Genomic DNA, 12172 nt, shown 5'->3' with positions numbered 1-12172 from the left:
TAACCTTGTGTAGCCAGTCTGGAGAGACCTGTTAAGTTCTGTGATGACCTTCTAATAAACACGAGAAACAAGATTCTAACGAGCTCAGGAGTTTTCTTCAAATCATGAGAACTGAGATAAGCAGGGCTCCCCATGAGGGGGGATCCCAAAAGGATTCAGTCCAAAGGAGACTGAGAAATCCAGGAAGAGAAAGAAATATACAGAAGTGCAGCAAAATCAGAGAAAGAGAAAAAGGATTTTTTAGAGAAAAGTTACACCTGAAGAGACACAAAGTTCTGATTTAAATTCAAAGGACAACTAGTAAAAATTGTCATTGTTTTAGATCCTATGGCTATTTTTTATGAAAACTGAGTTTCATCCCTTCAATTGAGAGAAAAGAGACAAAAATTCAACATCTATAAAAAATAAGACTGACTTCTTAAATATCAGCCGTTTGTAATTTATAAGAGGCCATGCCTATCTCAAATACTACTCATCTAGGTGTTACCCACCTATAAAGCAGCACCCACCTTCCTTAGAAACAGAAAAAACAGGAATCAGAAAAATTGTGGAGTGAAAATAAGGCTGGAGGGAAATAGGGAACAAGCTAAGAGGTGTGAGATAGTGACTCATTTGTCTAAGATGTTTTTAAGGTTAATTCTGTGTGGACACTCAAATCCTGTTCAATGCACGATTGGAGGGCATGGGCCACATCAGCACCAAGTGGCTTTGCAAGCCTCAGTCATGGGTTTGACTGAACACACTGGTCTGAAAGGCCATGTCAGACCTATATTCACTGGAGGTTTGCAAAAAGTGAACCTCTCCTCCAATACACCAAGTTGAGTATGCTCATTGCTCTCACTAGCCAGTGTTTTTCTGGTTGGGAATGTCCTGTAGCATTGGATATTTCTGTAATCCATCCGTCTGCATAGCTGGCATCATGTCTCGTTTGTATGCCTTCCCCAGCTTTATGTGCATTCTCCCAGCTTGCATTTGGAAATTTAGGAGCAGGCTGTGTGTGTTCTCGGGAATGCATGAGTGCATAATCTGTGTTTGCTGTATTTCTAATGCTCCCTGACTGCTTCTCATGTTAACCTAGTTTGAAGCAAATACTGCATGTCAACACAAAACTGGTGACTTCGATGTCAAAAATCTGTAAGGACAATATATAATCTCCAAATTCACTTCTGAACTACAGACTATGCTGTGAAAATCAGAGAGGTTATATGAAGTTTATTGAAACATAAGGGCTCAAAATCCCTAATAATGTCCACAGACTGTTGTTGATATTAAGTGAAGTGGCATATGAGCTTTATTAACTTTTGCATAACAACAGCCCTCTGCCACACTATGATCTTGCAGTCTTACCTTCTTCTCTGTCATCATGTGTTTATGAAATTGCCATGGACATTCTTCCCCCGAATCATATCATGAGCCACCAGATGAAAGATTATTGCAGGAAAGACGATTAGGAAAGGAGGATCTTGAGTAGTTTATATGAGCCATGGACATCGCTGATAGGATTTATTTATATTGAAAATAAATTGTCTTTACTTTCTGCAATCTTACTGAAACAGACTCAAAATGATTGTGCTGTTTAAGTTTAGATAAGGAGGTAACCTTTTTTAAAACCGCAGTTGTGTAATGGGTCCTACACTGAAGTGACCTGTAAGTGATCAAAAGCCTGAACAAATTAAATACTATTTTCCAAAGGACTGAAATATATTTAAATTTCAGAGAATTTTATTGAACCTAGCGTACATTCTTTTTCCTCCATTCTCTAAGCACAGGATTTGGCAAAAAAATAACTGAATTGTTGAATCAATGGACATCTGAACTAAGAAATTACTCTATCTCTTGTTCATGGCCTTGGATTCACTAGTTCATGTCCATTTAGACACAAGAAGTGATTAATTTAGAACTGACAATTAAGGGAATGTTCTATAATCTTAGAGGAGACCTGTCTGGTGGGACAGGCTGCACAGCTCTGACAACTGGTACCTATGACATTGATTGGCATTGCCAGTATATGTAACTTGAACTGCCTTGTACTTCGTAGGTTTTCAAATCTCCATGTGATTAATTTGATTTGATTAATTAATTAATTTGATGCCCCTGACTGAGGCAGGTGAGGGTAGGTGACCTCACTGTTGCTGACCACAGACCACTACAGTGTTGGTTTGGTTTTGGTGGATTTTTAGAAAAACTGTAAAAAATTGAAAGGATAACTGGATGAACTCTGGCAACGTGGTACAGAGTCTTTTTCAGTCCTGTGCATAAAATGGACAAGGGTGGCTGTGTGAGGTGGAAAGATTTCTGAATAATATTGTGGTGTGCCAGACCTGTGCCCACACAGCACAGCTAGTCATGGATGGTGAGTTTTTTAAAGGTTTTCAGAGCCTGGCAGGGACTAAAACTGAATTTGCTCTTTAAATATTGAAGGGTCAGAGCTAGGGAATTGCTGTGGTTAAATTGTGGTATTTTTTGAATTACAATACATTCGGGAAACTAAATGAAGCAATATACCAATATCAGAATTAGTTGTGTAATTTTTTATAATTGCTTTGCTTATATGAGAAGAATGTTTAATTCAAATTATATATTCTTAAGAGAATCCCCTGAGGCAGCTACTGGCAGAGACCTCCACTGAAGACAGTCAGTGCGCACAATACCACAGGAAATTAGAAAATTTTTTTCAATCACTGTGGTTTTTCACAGGACATATAATATTTTTTAAAACTAAATAACTAGCATATTTAGAAATATAAAAGCAGTGGAAATGGAGTCTTCACACAAAGGGTGGAAAAGACATTAAATAGAAGGAATCATGTTAAAGTGGGGAAATTGTCAAAGCTAAGACAGAAAACAACATTATCTTTGACAAAATTAACGACAGTTAATTATTAACTCATAGGCTGTAATGCCCCGACAACATTTTTTGTAAAACCATTTTCATTCTCCATCATCTACTTTCACTTGATGTGAAAAATGATGCATCAGGAAAAAGGGTGGAGTCAGAAACCACCTTCTGATCTCAAACATCTATCTGATTCAACCCAAAAATAAAAATTACTTTATCTATTTATTTACTTACTGCCCTAGCTACCTTGCTGGGTTTTCCCCCAATGCTATTACCTGGTGTCAGCTACTGCCAGAGCTTCCCCACGTCCTCAGCACTCCTTGGGGCTCCACAGACAGCTTCCTCTCCCTCCCTTTCTCTGCTCTTGAAACTTGGGAATGACAAGTTCTCACACTGTGTCCTGAAAGCTATCAAATGCTATTTAGTCAGAGGTCTGGCAGGCTGAGGCAAGAAATGTGATTTAAAAATAAAAGAAAAAAAATCCAGGAAATATCTCTTGGCTATGCAATCCCAGTTATACCACGAATGAGCACAAGTTTTTTGGGAGATGTTTGGCTGGTACCTGCTCCACAGCTGCCTCTGAGCAGGGTGCACCAAGCCCTGGCATTGATGACAGATGTTCAAGGGCAAAAAAAATCCCTGGAGATTTCAGGGGAGGATGAAGAACTGTGCAGGTCCCATGAAATGATGAGGGTCACCAAGACTATGTTAATAAGGGCCTGTGCCAGCAATCTGGGAGGGGGTGTTGGACCCCCTGCACAGGACAGGTTACACTGGGGGGGTTTGGGGATTTAAGAAGCCCCCAGACACATTTTTTTCTGAAACTCACAAATGTGCCCAGCATCTGAGTTGCCACTGAAATGCTCATACAGAGCACCTCCAAACCCAGGTCCTATGCCAGGAGCATGAAAGGCCCCCCAATACAAAACTGAAAGGGAAACAACACATGGCAGGTCACAGTTTGAGCTGGGGAAGCAAGGACAGGCTTGGAAAGTCTCAGACCTTGTAGTCCTGTAAGATTTCCCTGGTGTTTTTATGGAAACAAGGTGCTCTTGCTTTTAACTCTACCTGGGAATTATGTGTTTTGCTACAGATAAGTAGACTGTTGTAAAACAAATCCATCTTTGAATCCAGCATGCATGCAGGTTTTATAGGATCTCAAATTTAAATAGCCATAGCATGTATTCCCCAGGCTTTATCAAATGTGAGCAGATCCAAAATAATTCTCATTTGCATGATTCTATGTTTTGTAAATGAAGATGCTATAAAGTATTGATGTTTCTTAAAGGCTAGGTGAATTTTTTTGGAAACACATGATCGGGTGTTTTGTAAGCTGAAATATTTGTGTATTTGTGTTGTCATAGCCATGGGTGGTATAAGGATATAAAAAGGCAAAATATTTACAGGGAAAAGGAATGTTATGTCTGTGTGCATATATATGTATATATTATTTATTAGAATATAGGTCAGAATTGGGGGAAAAAAATAAGCCAGGTTTCAGACACATAAGATCTTCCTCAGGGCTGATATACATGTCATAAGCTTTGAACTATATTTAAACTACTTTAAGCTTAAGTTGATTATATTAATAGTTAGATGATGTAAAGGAAAAAAAGTCCTTGGTACTTGAAGACTAGAGGTGTATCTTAGATAAGTGAGAGCTGAAAAAGGCATTAGTTCTTCTAGGACAAAGAAGGAAAAGTAATAACCAGCTGTGAAACAGCAAGCGTCTATCTGGGAGTGAGTGAAATTGTTATGTGCCATAAAGTCACCTTCCTCTCCAAGTGCATAATTTTAAGTGTCCACTTGAGTTATGAATTTCAGTTCCCAGACTCAGCTTTTGAAGGTATTTTTAAGACTTTTGTGGGGCCATGGACTGAGAAGTCAGAGATGGAATGGCTATTCTGTGAAAACAGATTTCCCACTGACAACTGGGTATTTCTGTTCTCTGTCAATTATCTAGAGCATCCTCCTTCTTGTGTAAAAGTGGCTCATTTTTGGGAGGGTATCCAGTGCATTTGGTAAAAGGAAGCAAATCCAGGGCTGTAGGATGCCCAGACTGTTACGTTTCTGGTGTGGAAAGCAGTTACTGAAAGAGTCTGCATCATTCTGATGACATTGACAGATTTGAGGTTTAGGCGATCTCTTACATGGTGCTGCATTTTGGCCTTCAAGGAATTTGTTTCTGATGTTAAAATTGACAAGTTGAGAGGGTTGCCTGATTGCCAAGAAAGGCAGTAGTGGGAAAACTTAATTTATGATTGTCCCAACTGTTTGTTGATTTTCCCCCTCCCTCCTTTCCCAGATGTTTTGTGATGAATAGAAGCACATAACCATTGGGGTTTACATTTTGTATTCTGTTTGTATGTGCACTGTCCAAGCTCCAAAACATAAGTTCTTGTTGAGAGTAGGAGCAATTTTCTTCAGAAAATTTAAATTGGTGAGGTGCATGTTGCCGGTGTCCTCAGAGCAAATCAGGGTTGATATAACCATGACTGGTTTGGTGTATTTGCAAAGCCTCTTGGATTTGTATAGGTTGGACTGCTGCTCTGCGGTGGCTGAAAATATTTAAGCATTTGATGTTGTGGTAAAACTGACCCAGATGCAAAGCAGTATATACAGTTGGGTTAGAAAGGAGCAGAAAATGAACTGGGAACAGCTGCCCCACCTACAGTATTTGTTAATGACAACACAAGGAAGTCTTGGAGAAAGAGCTGGGAAAGTCTTATTTCTTAAATCCCACACCTTTTGGTCTCCTTTATAAAAAGCTTTGTTTGTTTTTTAACCTGTTTTTATAGTTCAGTCCTTTTTTTTTTTTTTCCCCTGATCTTGGGCACATCTTCATTGTCCATGAGAGCTGTCTTGTCTGTGTGTCCCTTTGTTAAGTGCAAACCAGAAGTGAAGTGGATAAAGTTGAGATCAACGTAGGTGTCATTTCAGATTACCATTTTCAGCACTGCCTGTAAGGTTGCACAAAGAATAAAAACAAAAGTGTTTGAAGATGGAATTGGGGGACCTATTTTGGCAGGGGCACATTTAAGAATAAATGCTGTAGAGAGTGTCCTGAATTTCAGCCATTTCTCATCTGCTGTGATGTGGGGCCAGACGTTCCAATTCCTGTCAAAGACTACAGTGGCTCTCCAGTGGTTTATCCCATAGGTGTCTGCCCAGCCCCTTAATTGCAACTCAACTTCTGGTCTCCCAGAAAGAAGCATTTCCATTGTATCTTTGTGGGAAGACATTTGCTTCTTGCTTTCTCCAGCCATGAACAGCTCACACAGGTCCTGCTTCTGTGTGGAGGTTTCCCAAAAACAGTGGTCTCCTAATTAAAATTTCTCCTAACAATGATTCATTTAAACCTAGCAGGCCATTTGAGGACAACTTAAACACACCAAAATTGGGAAAGATTTATATTGAGGAAAACCTCTGACTAAAAGGAGCCAACGTCTGCCTGTAAAGCATTCATAAAAGAAATTTAAATACATGTCAGCAGCAATACTAAATATTGTTACTGGCATTACTACTAGTGTAAGCAGAGCTAGTATGTATAAAACAAATATCCTTTCTGCTATGGTGGGCTAACAGCCTTTGTCTAATTATTAATATTTTCAGTTGAGGGAATTTTGATATGATGAATTGCCTATTACTTGATAAGACACTTTGGATGCAATTTAAATTCAATGTCAGTTCCGCTTCAATAATAGGCTATATTTTCACCATTTTTTAAATTTACCTACTCAGTCCTACACATTTACTATAAAGTATGGCAAGAACAATAAAAATCCAGAAGCTAATCACACCCTGGACTACTGCTACTGCCTAAAGCTTTGTTACTTGTCACAGCTGGCATGTTATATATGGGAGGAACTAACAGCAGTCATAGTGCCAATAATTTTCTATTTAAAAAAGTAGGTATTATGCAAATAATTTGTTTTACTCTCTAAAATGCTCCCTTTTGCATTATATCTAGGTTATTGTACTTCATTGATTCCCTGTTCTTGTGTAGATGCAGTGTTCACTATCTATTATTTTAACAAATATATTCAAAAGTCTACAAGATCCATGTGGTTCATATGAGTCCAGTCCAGCCCATGAACTTCTGTTTAGTTTCTCTTTCCACCTCTGCAAGGGTTGTGATAAATTTTTTCTGAAGCAAAAATTATTTGTCAATTTAAATAAATTTTCTGATGTCTTCCAGAGCTTAGCAAAGGACTTAAAATCATTCTCCTAGGAGAGTGACCATGAAGAAAATAATGATGTGGATATTTTCTAAGATTGTAAAGAGTGGTTGTAATTTGTTGGTAGTAATGCAGGGGAAAGAAAATGGATTGGTTAAACAAGGGTTATGTTGTGGTCAAGTGAAAGAGTCATTTATTCTCAGTATAGCCTAAGATAGAAACAGATGAGACTAGGAATTAGTACAAGTTTCCTTCATGCTTGTGTACTTGATTAGTCATAGAGAGGCTGAAGAAGTGATGCAGCATGGGATGAGGCGCTATAATTGCAGTGGGTAGCCCAAGAGGAGGAACAACTTCAGACAAAAGCTGCGCTATCAGGAAAAATAATGCTCTGTGTTTTGGAACATTTAAATTCTGTGTTTTTCTGATGCAACTGTGGATTGTGTTGTACCTGTGGCTTCAAATGTTTCCTGAAGGAAGCAAGGACTGAGCGCAGGGAAGGGAGGCTGCTGCCAGGTTTCACTGCAAGCTGCAAACAGGACTGACCTGGTCCTGGGGGGCCGGCAGCACGCGTCAGCCTTGGAGCAGCACTGCCTTGGAAGGAAAGTCCTAGGAGAATGTGAGGGTTAAGCATTTAACCTCGCAGCTGGGAGGCTTTATTTGCCATCTGGCTGCACAATTTGGGGAGCATTCAGTTTGTCCTAAGGCAAAAAAACTCTGGGGAAAGAACCACCCTGAGGTATTGCAGCAGGAGGAGAGTTTTGTTACCCCAAGGGCCAGGACCTGCTGCAGGGACAGACAGACAGTGGAAGTGGACCAGACTAGGATCAGAGTAGTGGGGAGCCTTGTTGAACCTGGCTGGGGGGAGCAGGAGGGACAAGAAGCTCTTTTTGCCCTGCTCAGCATGGCTTGTGCCTTCTCCCTAGCCGTGGTGCAGGTCTGGTGGCTACCTATAGTCCCCTGCACGCTGCTTCCACAGACAAACCTTGCACTGTGTGTGCCTTGAGCACTGATGCTGTTTGAAAGGAGCCTGATAGAAGGTGGAGTTTTAGCTTTGAGGTGTGGGTATCTGCCAGCTCAGAGTCAACTCTGATTCACTCACTGTAATCAAAGCAGTGACTTTTTAACCTGTTCTAGACTAATTGAACAGAAAACACACTTTCTGGACTGCTTTCCCCAGCAGAAGATGACTCATTGTCTTATGAATTTAGGACTAGGGTGCAGTCAAATTTTTGATGTTGTACACTTAAGAGGAATACACCTTGCTTTGGGACTGCACACCTTCCCTCTGCTTATTGAACAGGTGCCTGACTCAATGAAGGATTATGACTTGAGCCTCATTTAATTCCAAAGATTTGGCTCACAGAGAAATATACTTATTTGGCTGTGTATTCTTTACTTTTATCTCTTTGTAAGATTCTTATTCACAGACAGACCATCTTCCTAATAACACCCATGCTTTAATTACAAACATGGATAACAGGCGAACTGAGGAGCACAGTGCCGGTGTGAACCAAGTTCAATGACTGAAGGTATAATCATTTTCTGGAGAAGCTTCAGTCCACTGCAAAAGTCAATCTATTAACACATTGACAAGTACAGGGCTTGACAGAATCCACAGCAAACTAGGGATTTGTTCGTGGTTCCCTCCCAGCACTGCTCTCCACACTTACCCATCCACTGACTCCACCAGCCCTGCTCACTGTGAGCAAAGGAATCACAGCCAAGCCCTCAGAGGAGCCAAGAGAAGCACACCAGTAGTGTCATGGGCAGCAGCAGTGGGGCAGGCAGTGCTGTCACAGAGGTGGCTGCCTGTCTGGGATCTACCCAGGAGGACAGGAGGGGCAACAGACAGGGGAATGCTGCAAGTCCAGTTTGTGCAACTGGAAGCATGCTACCCTGCCAAGGAGGTGTAGATTCTTTCCTAGCTACTGTCCCTTTTCTTTACGAGCATTTGTGGAGCTCAAACAGCCCTGCAAGAAGCAGATGACTGCACAGGTTTGCAGCTCCAGGGCAGCCTGTGTGTCAGTGCAGCAGTGCTGGTGCTCTCAGGTCACCACAGCACCAGGCATTGCAGTGGGACCCTTGGCTGCCCTCCTTAACTCCAGCACCTGCTGCTTCAGCAAGACATGCCAGGTGTTGGAAAAAGTGGCTGCATTTAAGCCTGCAACCTGGCACTTCAGCCTCAGGAGACAGAATTTTAGGGATTTTAGGGGTGTTTGTCTAAGCAGCCGTTGCACCATTTTTTGCAGGAATATGTTGCATGCACTGGTTTGTGTGCACATACAGCACCACAACCTACTGGTCTATGAGGGAACTGTGGGGCTGAGTTGGTACCAGGTTACACTGCCAGAGGGTGACTGAGATGAGATTATATCCTAAGACCCTTTTGGAAGTCTTGCTCCTACCTTGTATTTGCTATGAGCTTTCCAGCTTCCGTGAAAAATAAGTGGATGCTAATTTTATGTTCCACTCCTGCTGTTTGAGTGATGCTGAGGTGCTGTGGCAGGCTATGAACGGGTGCTGGGTTCAGGAGGGCTGGCAGAAACTCCCTAGAAGATTTGCTTCCTTTGTTTCTCTGTTGCCACAACATTAGCTTTTGTCAGAAACCTGCTTGTTCCAAGGTTTTAGGTTGCTAAATATTGATGATGTCTGCACATTTATGGTGTTTCGAAGCGTCTGGGCTCCCAGCTCCCTGCTCTGGAAGGGCTGTCACTGCTTTGAACCTTGCACACAATTTAAGAAATCAAACAAGAGTGGAAGAGTCATGGCAGCAAGTCACTAGACACAAAGGTGGCAGGATCAAAGAGAATCTCTCATCTGCTTTCCTGCCTATGACCTCACATAAACACCTCGCTCTTAGATACTGGCTGCACAGACGCGTAAATTATTCAAAGCAACAAACAAATTAGATACTGTACATGCCAGAAGAGGAAGAGAGTTAACAACAAAAGTCTTAGCTCTGAGAATTGTTTGGGGCAATGGAAGAAAGGGAAGTCAGTAAAATAGTTGGTAAAAACAGGTATCAAACTAAGCTAATAGATACAAATAGAAACCACATGTAACTATGGTCATAAGGACCCAAATGCTGTGCCAGAATGAATCCCTGTTTCTGCAGAAGTTAGTGTTGAGCTTTCTAGCCCATGATTTAATATCCCAGCTTTTCACAGGTGTAATCTTTGCTGCTTTTGGAAAGGAGGATGAGGGAGTTAAATGCAAATTGTGGCAAGTGTGAGGCATATCCACCTGAGCGTTGTGCCAGCTAGGCTAAGGGGACTGTGAGGAGATGTAGGAGGGGATGACACTGTAGATATAGGAAGACATTCACAGGATCAAAGGATGTTCCAATAATTGATTCATTAACTAATGAAGCCCCAATTAACACCACTCTGCATTAGGTCCATGAGACACAGGGGTTTAGCCCATTGCCTGCAGCAGTCAAGCAGTGAGCAAGGATTCCTCCACGCACCCTGCCAGCCACCACTGCCTTCACCACACAGCTGGTTGTGTGCTTGCCTTCTGGGCACGTACCCAAATCTGCTCTCTCTGAAGTGTTAGAGGTGCCAGTGCAGCTTAATTCACCATGGATGCTGGCCTGAAGTGGCACAACTTCAGGACACAAGTCCTGCCATAGGTGACTGATCAGTCCCCCAGCTCCAAGTGATAATTAGATGTGAAGATTTTCCTTGAGATCCAACTGGAAAAGCCCCTGGGAACTAAAAGCAGATTGGAGCCCCTTGCCACGACTGCAGACATGCGATGGCTCCATGGTGTTTCCTGCTCTCCAGGTATGGCAGGCAGTCCTTCGGCTGAATGAGGAAATGTGGGTGCCTGCCTCAAGCATTGGGGCACACTGTTAAGGTGTCTGGGTGGCATATCCCTGACATGGCTGGCATCAAAATAGATGGGCCAGAGGTCTGTTCAGGTCTCAAATGTTACCATTAGGAAAAATGGTACAGAAGGCCACAGAACTGAACTGCAAAGCAGCATCTCCTGTTCATTTTTCTTCTGTTTGTCACTGTGTCATCTTTAGATTTTAAAACTGGATTACATGGCCTTCTATTGCTTGTCTTGCTGGACTTCCTGAGTTTTGAGTCGAGTTGTCAGTCTCAGCCCTCATCAGAAATATTTTAAAGTCTTATATTTAACTGCAAATTTGGAACAGTCTCTACTTTCTTCAATTCTAGTTCACAAAAGAATATGATGGCAATTTTTTCAGAACAATTGATTTCTGATTGCATGAAAAGTGAAAATCAATCACTTGCCCCAACTAACCTTTTAAATCAAATTGGGTTTCCTAATATAGTAATCTTTTTCAGATCATGGTTTGCATGTTGTCTGCTTTAAGCAGTGCTTCTTGAGTGGTCCTTATTTTAAAATAATCCACACTCCACTTGCAGTTTTCTAATGTGAAGCCTTTTTTTACTGAAAATAGAGAGGCTAATGATTTTTTGGTTAAATTTAAAACATGCATGCAGCCTGAGATTCATGCTAGTGAGAAAACCATCATTAATATTATCACTTTGCAAAGAATGCTTCCCTTTTGGAAACTTTATTTTGTTTACCAAATGACCCAGTTTATTAAATGAAAGTTTTTTTTTTCTTTGCACAAAATGGATACCTTCCTCTGTAAGTTTTGTAAGATTTGCTTAGGTTCCTATGCTTCAGAAAATGTTATACAATTCATGAGTTCAGCATACAGTGACCTGAAATATTCTTTACTGTGTCACATCCTCGCTGCAACATTAGCTACTTGTACAGTACATTTTGTGCAATGTGAGCATGAGCCTATACCCTCAAACAAACATGAAGGGTCATACCAGATGTCCTGGACCTTCCAGCAATTTATGTTTTACAGTATCATATTCTTAGTCAGTGCTTAATCATGAGTACATAGATCTTAGATGACCTTGAATTACTTCCATTAAAAAATAATACGTAGTTTATTAGAGTACATCCACCTCAATGAAATATAAAGCAAACTAGTTAATTGTTGGCTCAGGCTTTTGTGTGTGGCTAGCAGTATCTTTGTTCATGGTTTATTCTGCCATTCTTTTTGTGTATTTAATGGTTTGTTTTTTTCTTGTTTGCATAAGTTCTCCAGGCAGCTAGAGGTTACCATTTCTGCAGGTGGAGAGGGCACATCCACCTGAAA

The 12172-nt window shown here is 41.1% G+C and overlaps 1 protein-coding gene across 1 annotated transcript in view; it reads left to right on the top strand.

Annotated features, from left to right (window-relative positions):
* The window catches only part of MTUS2 (microtubule associated scaffold protein 2), a 161851-nt gene that overhangs the window by 62437 nt on the left and 87242 nt on the right, over nucleotides 1–12172 (top strand). The gene's annotated exons all lie outside the window — the stretch shown is intronic.

This window comes from Poecile atricapillus, chromosome 1 (genome assembly GCF_030490865.1).
Source record: "Poecile atricapillus isolate bPoeAtr1 chromosome 1, bPoeAtr1.hap1, whole genome shotgun sequence".
Taxonomy (NCBI): domain Eukaryota; kingdom Metazoa; phylum Chordata; class Aves; order Passeriformes; family Paridae; genus Poecile; species Poecile atricapillus.
Note: the sequence above shows the minus strand (reverse complement) of the source record. Positions and strands in the feature narration are given on the sequence as shown.